Below are 17,528 nucleotides of genomic sequence, written 5' to 3' on the forward strand. Positions count from 1 at the left end.
GTAAATAAATTGTAAAATAGCCGAAATCATTACAACCTATCACAACGTTAGGACGATGGAAAATTTGTGTGTCATGTTTGAATCATGGTGATGACGTTGGGTTTAGGAATTATAGTTTCTTCCTATGATATTCGACCTTATTTACTGGTAATCAGGGCAATGATAAACATTCAAGCAATAAAGTTTGACATGAAATTTATGTAAGCACTGTAAAAAAAAAATTTCCCGCAATAAATCTGCGAGCACGCAGCTGGTTATGTATACAAACACCTTGTGTGTTATTAATTTATTCTGATTTCTTCTAGATGAAATTTATGCAACTGTCTTTGTATATTTTTCTCCATTCTTCATTTTATTTTTTTAAAGTTGTACTTGACAAGTTATGTAGATATTAAAAAGATAACTAAGTCTGTGTGCTCTATTTAAAAATATCAGATGTGTTGGATATTTTTCGTGTTAAGTATTAATGATGGTTTCTTAGTTTTTATCATCTTAAGAGCAATGCATAAAGCGACGCTTCGCGTCTCAGTGTGTTAGCACGTGACAAATGTCTGTTTCTGGCCATCGGAATTGCAAAACAGACAGCCAGGGGAGGAGCCGATATTGTTGCTGGTACGGGGGTGGGCTGGGGGTCAAATCTAATGGTACTAAGATGATGACTGAGTGATTCACACTTCGCTTTGGTTCGTTTCCAATCCACCGCAGACTGTCACGTGTCGTAGAGAAAAAGCATCTTTACTTCTTCCTTGGATGCTGTTCTGGCAAACATGTTTAAATAGTCCTCTGTTACACTACGGTATGCCCAAATGCATGTGTGGTCACCCAGCTGTTAGATGTTTCTTGTCAGTTACTGCAGGATTTACAAATATCTGTAACGTTTACCTTCATTGTAGGCATATATTTTTTACAGTTCGTTCTGTACTTACACACGCCAATTTAACCCGATAGGTTTCAGTGGTAATTATTTTTACCACCTGCTTCAACAGTCAGTAACTTTACGTTTGACCACAGAGTGCATTTATTTATGTGTTTCTTATGATTCTCAGTGTAAACAGCGATTATTTCCTTAAACAGCGTTAATCAGTTGATCTATGTAATGGTGAAGTGTGGTGTTTTCTTCGCGGTATGATCTGAATTCTTAAATATTATTTAGACGGGTTAATAGACTCTCATTATGGGTTTCGTACGATCCTCAGAATAAACAGCGATTATTTCCTTAATCAGCGTTAACTATTTGATCCTTTTAATGGTGAAGTGTGGTGTTTTCTTCGCGGTACGATCTGAATTCTTAAATATTATTTAGACGGGTTAATAGACTCTCATTATGGGTTTTGTACGATCCTCAGAATAAACAGCGATTACTTCCTTAAACAGCGTTAACTATTTGATCCTTTTAATGGTGAAGTGTGGTGTTTTCTTCGCGGTATGATCTGAATTCTTAAATATTATTTAGACGGGTTAATAGACTCTCATTATGGGTTTCGTACGATCCTCAGAATAAACAGCGATTATTTCCTTAATCAGCGTTAACTATTTGATCCTTTTAATGGTGAAGTGTGGTGTTTTCTTCGCGGTACGATCTGAATTCTTAAATATTATTTAGACGGGTTAATAGACTCTCATTATGGGTTTCGTACGATCCTCAGAATAAACAGCGATTATTTCCTTAATCAGCGTTAACTATTTGATCCTTTTAATGGTGAAGTGTGGTGTTTTCTTCGCGGTACGATCTGAATTCTTAAATATTATTTAGACGGGTTAATAGACTCTCATTATGGGTTTTGTACGATCCTCAGAATAAACAGCGATTACTTCCTTAAACAGCGTTAACCAGTTGATCTTCGTAATGGTGAAGTGTTGTGTTTTCTTCGCGGTACGGACTGAAATCTTAAATATATTATTTAGACGAGCTTCCTGTGATGTGTACAGTGGAAAAACTGTTTCCGTGGAGGATGAAATTCATTTACGTGATCCTATTAGGTCTACTGTTTTATTTTATTATTATTTTAGGTTATTTTGTGCGTTTGTTATCAGGTTTTGCTATTTGCTACCACTCCTATTACGTCATCCACTTTAGGTCCTTGGGGTGAGAGATCTGGTTCCATACCAACACAAAACAATCTTTACCTTTTAAGATAAGAGTCCGGAAGACGAAATATTCTGAACTGAATTGTAACGGAGCGTTCCAGGAATTTAATATGTGATCCTTTTATTCGCGAATGTAATGTTGAATAGATATCGTCATTCGGAAGCGCTGTTTAATGACGAAATCTCGTGATAATATTTACTTCGATGAATCGGCCTTTGAGTGGCGTGTGCGGATGGCTGACCCTTCACTCCACGTGACTCCGTCTCCCGCAGCCTTTAACCCCGACGAGCCAGTGCGTGAAGTCTCCTCGTGACGTTACTTGCAAATTATTCATCGCCGTGGCTGATCAAGAACAGGCGACATCTTTACATAACCATAGAAACCGCTTTGGAAGAGAGTGAAGGAACTGGACGAATTGAAAACTAAACGGGCATCAACGTCATGTCGTCTTTGTAGAAACGGCAGTCTCTTAATTTTTCTATCATGAGTTCCAATTTGGTTCCTAATGCTCATATTTCCAAAATTCCGTTTCGGAGTCTGTGTAATTATTGTTGATGTTCATTTATCTCAAGTCTAATATTGCATTATCGCACTGCATACCACTCCATAGTCATGAATAATATTTTATTTTGTTAATATTTAGCTGAGCACATTTTAACCTAGCTGGTAAAATAGCTTATACATAAGAGTTATAAATATTAATTATATATAATTACTTATGATTATAAACATGCAAGTTTAACGTTATTGAAAAAAATACTGACGTTTTATTACAGTTGCATGTACAGTCAGTGTAGGAGTTATAGTGAATCGATAGGAGGCCGTAAATATTTTGTCATCCAACTCAGGCTAAAAAATTGTATCAGAATTTCGGAGATGAAACAGACGGACAAACATACAAATAAATACTAACTCTGTACTACGTGGTCTTTTATTCTCCCTACCCAAAGAACTTCTAAAAGGCTTAATTAAATGCGTATTCGCGTTCCTGTGTTCAGTTTTCGATTCGAAGAGCAAGACCGCTTCCTTCCGTATCCTTTCCAATTCATTATTCATTCCATCAATCGACGCTATAAGGCCTGGGCTACTGTCAGCGTCTTCACCCTTTGAAGCCGACACTCGTCTAAATTTTATTTAAGAACTCAGTCCGTACCGCGAAGAAAACACCGCACTTCACCATTACGTAGATCAACTGGTTAACGCTGTTTAAGGAAATAATCGCTGTTTATTCTGATAATCGTACGAAACCCTAAATACACTCTGTGGGCAAAACAGAGTTAATGATTGTTAAAACAGGTGGTACGTATAGTTACCACTGGGATGAGCTTTAAGGTGTTGAATAAACCGATTGACTCGTCAGAAACTGTGCCGATAGCTTCAACCGCGGAGAGAAATATCTCACACGTGTTACTTTTGTTCTGTAATCATGTGACTGCTGCGGAGAAGTCGTGTGTGTCGGCAAGATGTATGCAAATGTAACATTCGCTATCTCGCGCACTTTGAAAAACATGAGTGTTAATAAGGCTCGAATTGTTTTATTTGCAGCTGAAGTTGTCATGATATCTTATCTCATGGAAAATGTATTTGGAATATATGACATGCTCTCTTTTTCTCGCTACCTAAGAGGTTATTGACACCTCTGTCTGTCAGTCTGTCCTGTTGAGTCACACTCTTCCCGTATCATCACGTTACCTAACTGGCACTGAGCTCTCTTGCCAAGTTCACCCACACAAAACATCGAACTGAATACACCAAAGCCCTATTCACACGATCCTCAAGGACACTTAAAATATCAAAACGAAATAATAGCCTAAATTGAAACGTGTGTCTGATAACCTGCTGTTTTGAAGACCGCTTCGCTGTCAGTCGTCTCGTACGAACAAACTAACTAACAAATTAAGTGTCTCTCTGCTACAGAATACTGAGCAGTTTATAGCTAGTTGGTAGCAGAAGCTTTATCAAAATCTTAAAAAAAACATGACATTGTTTTGAGCGAGTTGATTTCATCCCATATCGCCAAAACTTATTTAATAACACCCCCCCCCTCCTATTATTAGGGCCCTGGATGCCGTGCACTGTCGCTTATAGGCAGGCAAGTTGCCTTGACCGCTTAAAACACAATTTTATTCTAAATAATATTAAAAAAAATAATTTCTATCTGAAAAAAGGGCAGAAGGTGGAGGCAGTATGTTTCTCAGAAATGTTGGTATTTACCTTCTAGTCTGCACGGTTTTGCAACTCAGAAGACCAACGCCAACCCCAGATGTCACATAGGCCATTTATTGGTCTCACTTCGTCCCCAAAGAACAAAGAATTGTATACGATCGACTGCCTCTTAGACCCAGTTCGATTTGGGCTTAATTTAAAGTAGGGTTGTATTCGACAGAAAATCAGTCCCGCTAAATGTCAAATTATGTCGAAATCTGTTGAACAGTTTCGAAGTTAAATCGTATCCTCTCCCTATACTTTCATTGTATTCTCTTCTTCATGGAATTAGAAATAAAGAATTATTAACCTTTGTGTGTGTGTGTGCTTAGATGTCGAAACAAAAATTGGGGATTTGACTGAAATTAAAGAATGACCAAATAAAGAATCGACATGGATGATTATCGATTAATATCGGTTCAGGCGAGAGGAATGTGTTACCGTGGCGGCAGATGTCCTCTGATTCGCTGCTGCTGGGGCAGGTATAAAAGGGAAACTGAAATATTGTCAGTGGGACAACGCAGAATACGAAGGTTTCCCGAGGCTTCCATAAAGCAGAATGAAATGGATGGAAACACAATGGACAATGGTAAGATAAATTGCCGTGTCGCTTAGTGGAGCTGAGGAATCCGTACAGAAAAATAAATACGACGGTGGGCCTAACAGATGATCTTCCAGTAAGGGAAGGCCTCGTGTCAGAACCCACCTGAGTGGCACAGCGAAGGGAGGTGTGAGCTTCGAAACCCGGTCCCTGCTGTCTTTCACTTCCTGTTAGAAAATTATTCCTGTCGCCTCTAGAAGGGAGACAGGAACAAGTGGTCATTCCTAAAGTGAAGAAGAATAGGGTTTGAGGTTTTTACGGTGGCAGCTCTGAACATGGAAGCGATAAGTTCTTTCGAAACGTGGTTTACAACCGAACAGACATAACTTTTGACGTAAGGCAGACTAAAGATGTCCTTAAAAGCAATCAGGGAAATGAAAGTGATCTCAAAGAAAATGTGAAAGGACAACGCAAATCCTAGAAAAAGTCACTGAGGTCATTAGTTTCTGAAGGTTGGTAACCCTCAGAGACGTCCGTAAAATGTTATAACCCATTTAGGAACATTAACTGTAAAAATGTTTTGAAGTTGGTAAATTTATAAATTTTTCCTTTTAGGCCGAAAATGTGCGGTGACTCGTTTCACGTGTCCTTATATAAGAGGAGACACGTGACCTCTCTCTCTTTCTATCTGCCATAACATTCTGTAGGTTTTCTTAATTTGCTGTCTCATCTCTGAGCAAGAAATTGTGGAAGTTGTCTCTTGTGACGGCGTGGTCCGAAATGAATGATTTATTGTTTCGTAATGTAACATGAAATCGAGATTTTTCTGCTCAATTTCTCACTGTTTTTTTGTCTGCATCCTCTGTGGAAGAATTACCTCCGAGGTCTGCTGACTCCTGTTTGTTTGTTTGTTTGTTTGTTATTTTTTTAACAAGACAATAGGAAATGGTCTCGTAGCCATGGTTTTTATACTGCCGCGTGCTTAGAGGTGGTAGAAACGTGGGCACTGTTTATCAAATTAGATTGTTTCGTGAGGTTAAATATTTTAAATGCCCTCTTCGTGGGCCAAACTAGATTTTGATTGAAAGATCCTTTCTGAAGCACGCCACCCTTCCTGCAGAAGAATTCTTCTACCCTTCAGCCTTAATAGGAAAATATTTTACCTGCTCACAGATGGCATTCCATACATTGTTTATATAATAGGGGATAACACTTCCCTGCGACGGGAGAGGAAGGGGAGACAAGTAATGCATAAAGATTTTGGGAGGGAAACCTGTTGGAAAAAGCATCCACTCTGAACACTTATAATGGAATTGTAGAATAATATTAAAATGGATCTCAGGGAAATAATTTTATCGAATTTCGGCGGACAGAACGGATAAGGTTGAATGAATTTCTGGCTGTTCATTCACAACATAACTCGACTGATTTCCTCCCGCGTCTTTGCGTAAAACCCCGGGCACTGATAGACGGGCAGACAGTTTCAAAGAAGTAATCGAAAGCTGTCGTTAGGTAATCTCAGTAGAATCAAAATTAGACGAAACTATGCGCATTTTCATACACGCGACGTTTATTATTGCTTGAAATGTGGAATTCTTGAGCTCGTGAAGGGTGAAAGGTGAGTTAAAATTGAAAGTTTTTCACTGGTAGATAAACTCTTTACAAAAAGTATGTGTTAATCAGTAATGGTAACTGAAAATACCGTATACCTTTACGCATCAAGGTTACATCCTACTTCATATTAATCTGATTCTAGTATTACCATAATTAAATCTTACCTGTTGATTTCTGAATTAAAAGTCAACAGGTTTCGACATGTTTCGGCAGGCTTCGGTAGATTTCAACAGGTTAGGTGTAATTAGGTTGGATTATGTTAGGTTAAGTTGGGTTAGGTTAGGTTATGTTGTGTTAGGTTGGGATTTAAATGTATTGAAATTATTCTGCTAGATTTGGGGACGAGTCATTTGCTATCAATTCTCTTTTATGACAACGTATTATAATGTTATCATCCCATCTCCTTCTCGATCTCGCGTGTTGCTGTTTTCCATAACAGTAAAGTCTCTTATTTTTATGCAGTTTCAATAAGTCTTTTCGCCAAAGTATTTTGTCTTATTGTCCGTTCAAAACTATTTAATTGCACGTTGGAAAGATGGCAAATTTTTTAGTATTATAGAATTTCCGGAATTTGGGACAGATTTTAAATATCTAATTCAGTGCTTCGAGCAGACTTTGTCTCGCTTACGAAACTTATTTTTGCCTCGCAGTGACGTATTTTGATCCAATGATGAAGGCTCACTATATTCGCTCTCTCGCATAAGAAATTTCACTTTGCTAATTAACATTTTCAGAAGAAGTTTCAGGCTTACATCTGTCATTTCAGAGGACAGAAATCTATTTTGTTTCCATCACTATTCTTCACACCAGATGTCGTCCGAGATCCTTGATCTTGTTGAAGTAAAAATAACAACAAAATAGAGAGAGGGAGACAGCGAATGCATTACGTATTCATGTGAGTTCGAAGCCCACACATATATGCATTTGTAAGTACATGCCTACAAAGAAAGTTGTCTCGATACGGAACAGCCAATAAGCGCCCAGTATTTTCAAAATGTCACCTCCTTCATCTGTTACTAGAACTTAGAAAACCAAGTTCCCATTGGTCCATTCAGAGAAATTATTGTTGTGATGGTAACTATTTAGAAGTGGGCTGGGTATAACAGAGCGGCTCATTTATTATTTAAAGATATGCCACGGTGTTGTTATATCAAACCTCTTATAAAGTACATCTGTTTTCCAGTGCATTCTGTCGGCAGCCAATAGTACATATGTTCTTCATCTTGACTGAATGATCCATCATTCTCGTCCGGTGGTGTGATATCCATTACTGTGGTAGTCTTGCTTAACAGTCGCCTTGAAAATTGACACTCAAAAGACGAACGAGAGATGCATGTACTCTGTACGTCGAGGAATCCGTGATGACCATACAAATCAAATGCACAGATCAGGAATGTAAGAAATATGTCATGTCTTTTCGTATAAACTTAGGGGCTGTTCGCGTAGCATTTTCACAGATTATCGGATTTATCCAAGCGAATTAAATGTAATCACAGCTCGAATGGATCCTCATAAATCCGTGTTGCCTGTAAATGAGAAATTTAGTAAAAAATGCTCATTTTTAAATTTTTTAAATTTCTGTAGAGCTAAAATCAAAATCATTTTATATGTCTATATCACCCAAATTATTTTCAAATATTTATTCAAAAGCCTTGTGAAGAATTTGGAATCAAACTGCAACTGTCGCTAATACGCTGTTTCTGAGCGTTGTTTTTGGGCGATATTTAACATTAATTTCGCCTGGTTTTTGCGTTTTTGAATAAATATTCCGAGTGTTGAATTTATTGGATAGTCTGGTAAATCTTTTCCTAGTACCTCCTCGTGTTTTAATCATGCTTCTTCAGTTAATACTGTGTTTATTCACAGAATCTGCTTTACCACATAATTTATCTCCCTTACTTTTTGTGAAGATACGATAATTAATGTACTTCCACTATTTAACATGTGGTATATTAATTTATATTTTATAAGCAAATGGAATTTTCTGAAGAAAATATTTATTTATTTGATTTAATCGTATCAACGCAATGTTGTAATTACTTCAATGTCGAAACAATTCTTAAAAACGTTTTAAAATCCTATTGTTGTCTCATCATTGTTATGATTGTAAATATTTTGGTGATATAGGGTTTGTGTTGTTTTCTGATTTTCGATAAAAAAAAGTTCCGATACGTTTTTCAAATAAAATACAAGGACACATGTAACACGAAGAGACCGATAACTGACTTATAGTTTTCGGAAGGTACATTGTGCCTTGCAGATCCATTCCCACCGATTTCTGCGTTCTGAAAACATAACATAATTTGAATATCTCGTCGAGTCCATTTTATTGTAAAAATGACTTAAACAGAAAGAGGTTAGTAACGAACCTGCTACCTGCTCACAACAACAAACCCACCCCACCCCACCCCCCAGTCGCCGCCACCAAGTTCACGTACACAGCACAGACAGCTTCCGACATGGGACAGATGTGATAAGAGATAAACACAAGACATGGAGGAAATGAAAGATCAGGTGAGGTTCGAAAATGGGGGACAAAGAAAAGGTCTTACAAAAGACAAAAGAATAAACGAAAAGGGAGACAAATGAAGAACGTCTTCCGTCTTAGCGGTCACGTGCCGTGTACATGTGTCCCGCACAGGAAGGGGGTGGCATTCGTCAACGAGAGGCTGTCTTTTGTTTCAGCTCGTGGCTTGGTCCATGCTTAATTTTGAGCCTAGTTTCATTTTGACATCAAATTGGTTCCCGGGGAGGGGGGTAAAGCTGACGGATCTCGAAGCTAGCTACTCACCTCCGTCAATGCCTAGAATAAGACAGCATGGCGTTTATACCGCAGGTTGCAAATAAAATGTATAAGTGTTGAATTTCAAATTGTAAGATCGGTTTGTGAATGATGAACTGGGAATAATTGGGGGAAAATAGTTGTGGCACTGTTTCAATATTTGCATTGGGAAGCTGAGGAAACCCACGGAATTCCTTCCTTGAGGACAGCTGTCTCCGGGCCCAGATTCGAACCCAGGACCTTCGAAATGTTTGGTGACGCTGATAGGTATTTCACACGTCTTGGTGTTTTCTTAGAGACACTGAAAATCGCCATAAAAATGACCAGTCAGAATAGCTGGTACGTGCCGAAATATGAACCCAGTACCTTCTGATTAAAAGTAAGATGCCCTGCCATTGGGTAAGATTGTTCGCGTAGACCCTGGAGCACGCAGCGAAACCATAAGATCGTCTGCTCATGTCTCGTGAGGAATTACGAAGCAGTCCGCAGATTCTACGTGACGCACGTTGAACGACTTCAGAACATGTAAAATTCTAAACATCGCTTGTTCCCGCATAAAGCTGAGTCCGGTCTTCAGATTTCAGTACAAAATGTCGCAGGCCACGAATGTCTGAATACAGACAAATGGTTGCATGACGACATAACATTCTGTGGTAAATCGCTGAGACTGGGATAAACAGGGAATCAAGTCTCATTCGGTTTAAATTGCTTAGTGGTTCAGTTGTAATGCAGCTGTAGACCCGACTGATTTCAGAACTGGGTTTGTCTAATTTCTCTCCAGACTCTCCGGAGCTATAATCCCTTTTTTAAATTTTTTTCCCAAAGCTATTTTGAAGCACGAGACTCATCTAAATAATATTTAAGATTTCGGTCCGTACCGCGAAGAAAACACCACACTTCACCATTACAAAGATCAACTGGTTAACGCTGTTTAAGGAAATAATCGCTGTTTACGTAGAGAATCATAGTTCATCTGATTAACATTTAAGAAATCAGTCCGTACCGCGAAGAAAACACCACACTTCACCATTACAAAGATCGACTGGTTAACGCTGTTTAAGGAAATAATCGCTGTTTACGTAGAGAATCATAGTTCATCTGATTAACATTAAAGAATTCAGTCCGTACCGCGAAGAAAACACAACGCCTCACCATTACAAAGATCAACTGGTTAACGCTGTTTAAGGAAATCATCGATGTTTATTCTGAGAATCGTAGGATATCGAAATATACACTGGCTGTGCGCAGAATGCAATTATTCAGTGTAAAAGTGTACGGTACACATAGTTACCACCTTGTATTAATGAGTTAACAGAGTCATAAAATATTTGTATAAAGAAACACATTACTTGGACTTCAAGGAGCTGAAGTAAATTTCAATAAGGCTGGAAAGAATCTTTAAAATGAAGGGCTTCGTGATTTGTGCTGTTCACGAAACATTTATTATTGGTGATCGAATCGAAATTCATTAAATGTTCAGGGAATGTAGCACGCATGGGAAATCTGAGCAATGCAGTGAATGATGTTGAAACCTGAAGTGAATATACGTCACTTACGAGACCTAAATGTGAAGGAGTGATATTATTAAAATGGATCTTAAGGAAGTAGGATGCGAGGGTAGGGAGTGGATTCTTCAGGCTTGGGATAGGGACCAATGTTGAACAGGACAGTGAATTTTCGGATATTTTTATCCATGATTTAACAGAGCATAACTATAATTATATTTTTTTTTCCTAATTGACGTGGTGTCTTGTGAAGTAAATACTGTTTGTACTTTGCAATTGTATCCCTTAAAGTACGCAGGGGCACTCACAGAACCAAAAAAATAATTTTCCAATAAAGGACATACGAATAAAAAAAAATTATGTTGGCGACAGTGATAGATTGTATCAAAAGCACGCTCCTGCCGAATTACTGACATGTCAGTAATGTAAGTGTATTTGAAAATAATTTATTCATTCACCCAGCAGAGGTCCAGGATGAAGTCATCTTAATTCAACAGTGGAGTTTAGATTATAATGACGTAAGAATGTATTTGATTCTCGCTGTTTAATGGACCAGCGCATGGCGTAGGTTTCTTGAATTCAACTTTAAAACATGCTAAAAAACCATTGCTGATAAATTTCCCTCATCGGTAAATTATAGGACTAATTTGTATGTTTTCCCGCTTGTGTCAAAATGTGAAATGATCTTTAACCTTTACAAGTATGGGAGTGTCTTTTCTCGTTTCAACGTTTCATCGTTTTGTTATTCGTATTTTGTTTTTTCTTATTCTATCATTATCATCCATTTCTCTTTGTCCTGTACTGTGCCTTTGGATCTTAAGCTTTTTATGATAATAGCTCTCTTTGGTTACGATTACGCTGAACTCTAAAATTATAGTAATTTTCTCGTATAATTTTAGAGTCGTTTAAGACCAAGTCCCTCTCAGGCTCGTGTAGTCTGTTCTCTTTTAAGGACACCTGGGTCTTCAAAGATTTTGTTTCGCTGAAGTTGACAACAGTCTGTATTCGTAATAAAATTATGATTGTTCCTTAAAAGTTATTACGTTTACTGGACTTTTGAAACAAAGAATATAAGAGATTTATAGAAAATGTGTTCAGTAATATTTGCATTCTACCGTCAAACAAATTTCGCATCGTAGCCATGTTTAGTATTTTTTTATCTATAAACAATACGTAATTCGTAGTAATGTTTACAGACTATGAAATATACTAAATGTAAAACGGCTAGCTCCACTGATGAATCGATTATCGCTTCAAGCTCGAAACCAAATGACAATTTCGCATGGTCGCCAGCTTGAAGATGATTTTCGTATAAAATTCTACCAAAGAAATTTTATTATCATCGTGTCTTGTAGAAGTTTTGATTATATTAAGGCATTGTGTGGTTGATGTTAACATATTTTTTGTTTTTTAAATTTTAGGTGGAGGCTTGCTGTGGGTGAGTAATTGTTTCCATCACACTAATTATAAAGTACCATATGTGCAGCTGAAGCCAGTAGCTACTGTCTCTAATTTGAGCACAGAGTAATTGTTGGTTCGTAAGGTATCGCCGATAATTGTTTTTATGTCCAGAAGCTGTTCATTTTGATTGGACTCCGCCCATCTGAGTCCGTTGCTTAAACTTTCCGTTTAAAACAGCTGTGCTGTTCTCTTCGTATGAACATCCTACGCTTTTAAACACCTATTCAGAACTGGATATAGCTCCTCACATAGTCATAAACTATTTTAAACCTTCCTTTAAAATGCGATGTATCATTAATAAGCAAAACCCAATTAACGATGTCATATTGTTTTGTTAATATACTTCCGTTTGTAAAAGTGTCCCTAATTCATAAAGCATGTATTAAAGCGTCTTTAATTAAGGATGCTTATTCATATCGATAAGTCAATACGATGTAAGAGAGAAACGTATTTGATGTTAGTCGGGTAGCCTGAAGGAAAGAGACCGCTGGGGAGACTTAGACGTAGATGGGAGGATAATCTCAGGCGGGATCTATGGGAGATAGGAGTTGAAGGAGACTGGATTTTATTGGCCCAGGACAGGGTCCGGTGGAGGGCTTTGGTTAATTCGGTGATGAACCTTCGGGTTCTGTAAGCCATCTAGTTGGTTGGGTCCACTATTTGGGAAGCCTGAGGGGAAGAGACCTCTGGGGAGACCTAGACGTAGATGGGAGGATAATCTCAGGCGGGATCTATGGGAGATAGGAGTTGAAGGAGACTGGATTTTGTTGGCCCATAATCTTCAACTCGAAAGTGCTAATTTTATTTTTTGAAATGCATGGGGTTTATAACTGAATTTTATTAGGCAATTTAGCAATTTAGAAATCCCCAAGTTGATAAAACTATTTGATTTAATATAAAGGTCTCCGATATCGATACGAAATTTCATGTCGAATGATATTTCTAGTTTTAGTGTTGATTTCTCCGAGCCCATTGTTTACACCGAGATTTAAAATTCGTTTGAGTATTGTCGCCCGTCCGTTTTAGCTTGCCTTAACGGAAAATTAACATGAACCTTCTTCCCTGTGATTTGTAATTCATAATCCTCTAGAACACTTAAAAAATTAAATTTTCATCTTACGCTTTGGTCAGTCTAGTGTTTTTGAAATTCAACAAAATAACAACCGACACGATTTCATATTTAGTTCTGTGACCTGTCTTGTTAAAGTTGACCTCTTATCACCACGCCAGTCCTCAGACCGCCCCAAAAACGGAAGATCGTAGTCCCGGACAGCTTACAAGGGGTGGTCCTGCGGGAGGTGCCACATGCACTCTACTTCTCACCATAAATGTTATTTTCATAGTCTGCAGTGGACTTTTCTGTCCACAAAAGCCAGGAAATTTATTGACTCTCTGAGCGATTGTTAGCTGCACAAGGAGGACAGTGAGTGAGTTGTGAGAAGCTGCCAGTGGTTGTAGTTGTTTTTGGACTAGAGTGAGTAAACATCGTGCTGTCTGGATCCTACGTTTAACGAGGTCCTGGCGCCAGTAGGTGGCTCTGTGTGTCGCCTTTTACTTACGAAGTGTTAGATGTAATAATCAGTAATGTTACATCGTTTACTGGAGCCCAACGTGGCCTGCCTTTTTGAATGCCGTCCTGTGCCCTTAATTCATGAGTACCTTTCTTTCTAAAAATGGTCGATAATTACGTACTAACTTTCCTGTTTGTCGACTCTAATGCCAACGTACACCGAGGTATGGGCCCTTTCTCGTCAGCACTGAGACATTGTGTCATCTTACTATATTATTTATTGTTAATTTATTTAACACAGTGTGTTGTGTATAATATTAGGCCTACGTTTAAAATTAGTCCATCAATTTTGCTTTTATAATGTGCCAGAATTTTCAGATAAGATGTCGAGTCTTTGCTGACCATTCATTAGCTGCGTTAAAACCCAGAACTTCATCACGGCGTTCACAAGAGTAAACAGCTGCTCCCTCTCCAGAACCAGATGAATCCAGTCAACCACCTGTTTCTTACTTATGATCTATTTTAATATTATCATCTAATCTGAGCCTAGATCCCCCAACCGGTCTCTTGTCATTTCAGGTATATAGACCAAACTTTTGTTCGTATCTTTCCTGCTACATGCCCACCCTATCATCTCACTCTTCCTTTTTATCAACTCGGTAATATCTGGCAAATAATAGAACGCAGTGAAGTTTCATTTATGAATCTGACGCCACTGAGACTTCTTTTAGTAATAACAAAAATTGAATTCCAATATGGCTACGGCCATTGCCAGAGACAATAATATTGAAGACCTGCTGTTTAAAGATGCTTAGCTATTCTTCAGTGGCACGGTGTCTTTGGCTGCTCAAAGACCTCGTTTCTTTGCTAGTTATCACATGGTCTACAAGTATTCGTAGTTGGCATATGCAGACCTCGTGGGTTATCTTGGCCAGTGAATTTACCTGTGCGTCTGTGGATCGTCTTTTCTTTGTTTCAGAATAGAAAGGTTATGGTTGCGTGGGGGGGGGGGGGGATTTATGTCTGCTGTAACCTAACTTGCTACTGAAATGTTTCTTTTGTCATTTTTGTGAGTGGTTTTTAGGTTAGGTTACAATAACTGTGGGGTTGTTGTACTTTTTTTAAAATAATGTTTTCTAACGCCACTAATTTGTTGATTGCGTCTGTTACATCGTGGAGATGTATGGTGTCGTAGAGTTTAAGCTCCCTACATTCTTAAGCGACATAGAAACTGAGAGAGTGTATTCCGTAGATCAGTGGTATTCAACCTTTTTTGTTCGCGTACCCCCAGATATAATTTCTCTTCAACTTTGTACCCCCAAAGTTGTTGGTGTATAATTCATAGTTATACATAGTATATAATCTACATCTAAAATAAATTAAATAAATTACATTCCTGATTATTCAGTGTTTATCATAAAATAATATATATTTTTTTTTAAATTTCACGTACCGCCCTAAGATGTCTTCGCGTACTCCCGGGGGTACGCGTACCCCAGGTTGAATACCACTGCCTTAGCGTGATGAACCTGGCGGAGGTTTAAGACGATCTGTACCTCTGGAGCAATGAAATTAATTTGTAATACGTTGAAAGTATGTTGTAAAATTGTATCACGTGCTGCTGAGCCCAGATGTGCGTTGCTGGACGCATAACGCGTCGTTTCGTAAGCTGAAGTGTTCAAGGGTGCATCGGTGCAGAATAGTGAGGGCCCAGCGCGGGACCTTTGTTGCGAGCAGAGGCGGCCTCTGCCCGTTGATCCTGAGATTGTATCATCGTCTGCACTGCGTCGTCTTTGGCCTATCGCGACGGACAAACTGTTCCCCAGTTCTAAAACACTTGTCCACCGCCTGAAATTTATTTTATTAGCCGTACACTGCCATTGCCGTGTGTTTTATGACGGCCTCGGAATAATTTAAAAGACGAGAAGTCTGTCTACATACCACGCACTAACTGAAGTATCTGAGAGGATTTCCGTGATTTATGAACGTAGCTGTATTAATACGATGACCAAAGCAGGGGAAATTAAGTGGCTGGGCATTCTTTATCCCATTTCCTAATATTAAATCCTATATATATTAATTTTGGTTAGGCGAGTCGTTCTTGACAAGCTGATAGTCGCTCATATAACAAAATTTCTGTCTTTCATGTAACCCGAATTTTTTTATTGAAGTGTTCATCAGATTTCAAAAGTTTTTCCTGTCCTCAGCCACGTGAATATAATCTACGTATTCACACCTTATTCCTTTAAGACCCGTTTTAATATTATCCTTCCATCAACGCCTGGTTCTTCAAAGTTACATCTTACTATCGGGTTTTAGAACTAAAATGTACGATACTGATGTCACGTATATTATGAAAGTGACACATGAAACATCCATTTATAATTAATTGTTTATTTTTATTTTTAAATAAAATCCTGACATTATAAACGACGGTGTTCATTTATCTATAAAGTTTAAGGAGCGGGGAATTTGAAGCTAGGCCGATGGATTTATCTTCATTTTTATAGGTGCGTCGTGAAGTAGGGTATTGTTATGAGTAATAATTATTATAAGATAACGGAGTGACGGGATGTAGAGATGTGTGGACGCGGGGGTGGGGTGGGGAGGTGATATTTTCCTCCGCCCAGTTCATAGCTACTGCAAAATGCCCAGGAGCCATTTCGTGGGCTAAACTGGAAATAGTCCCGTAAAAATTACGACATGTCCCGCCCATCTCTGCTCGTCTCCTCGATGCTAGGCTTTGAAACAACTGTCTTTACGTACTTTTTATAAACTCTTTTGTAACATATCGAAAAGACGTAGAGAGAGAGGGAAAAGTTGTCTGAGTCCCTTTATAATTTCATCGGTAGATGTTTTGCCTCTGCTATCTTCTGATTTTAATCTCTCCGTGTTGCTCCTGGCGATACCTCGTGATGACGGTACACTCGGATTTAATAAAATAAAAATGTGTATTATGATGAGGTAAGAGCTGGGATGTATCGGAGCGGTTTATGCAGCACAGGAGATCATGGATTCAAAAGACGAGTAGCGACCATCGATAAGGAGTTCAAAAAGTCGGACTAACAGAAAAAACTACATAAAATATTTCAACAAACAAACAAAAAATATAGGACTGTGTATACTTTATAATGAAATTTCAATATCAGTCGCCTCCTAATGTAAAATAGCTTACTTTATCTCATTTAATATAATTTGTTCAGCTAATTCAATTCAGTTCAGTTAATTTACTAAATTGTTTGACAAGACCCAACTAAGGTCACTAATAATAGTAATAATAATTATAATAATAAATTCAGTTATTTATTATTAATAATAACGCAAAAGAAACTAGAGATAATACGAGAAGGATATCCGAAAGCGACCTGAAGATGGAGACGGTATATTCCTCCGAAACGTTCGTATCTTCCTACAAGTTATATCTACTTCAAATTTTCTCGTGAAAATGATTAGGGCACAAAGTCCCGCTCCGAGATGAAGTAAATTGTTACAGGGCGCTTATATTTGCCTACGAATTTGAGTGGTCGCCCACTTTAGACGTTAGGAGTATTAAGATTTATAGTTCTCAACGAGTGGCTATACCAGATGCTTGGAGAAAATCCATAACTTTGATTTAAAGTAAAGAAAGACTTGCACTGAATCTAATTGAATTTGATCAACAAATTTTTGTGTTGGCTTCCCGGCAGTAAATTTAGTCTAAATTCTTTCAATAAGTTTCATAGATGAAAAATGTGGACAGGCAGGTTAGCTGATAGCCACTGCGTGACGAGACAACAAAAAGTGCATTCTTAAAAACACCAGTAACACTCATCCGATGATTG

The 17,528-nt window shown here is 38.2% G+C and overlaps 1 protein-coding gene across 3 annotated transcripts in view; it reads left to right on the forward strand.

The window, feature by feature from the left end:
• Positions 1-17,528, forward strand: part of LOC110838714 (uncharacterized) — a 456,091-nt gene that overhangs the window by 80,212 nt on the left and 358,351 nt on the right. For 2 of the 3 annotated variants that reach the window (XM_087341090.1, XM_087341091.1), the window contains exon 4: positions 12,158-12,174. The exons of the other annotated variant lie outside the window; for it this stretch is intronic. The gene's annotated coding sequence lies outside the window, so the exon portion shown is untranslated. The remainder of the gene's footprint in view (positions 1-12,157; positions 12,175-17,528) is intronic. 3 annotated transcript variants of the gene reach the window in all.

This window comes from Zootermopsis nevadensis, unplaced genomic scaffold, assembly GCF_977971745.1.
Source record: "Zootermopsis nevadensis isolate Lab colony 2312 unplaced genomic scaffold, Znev_1.0 Znev_ptg000061l, whole genome shotgun sequence".
Lineage (NCBI taxonomy): Eukaryota > Metazoa > Arthropoda > Insecta > Blattodea > Termopsidae > Zootermopsis > Zootermopsis nevadensis.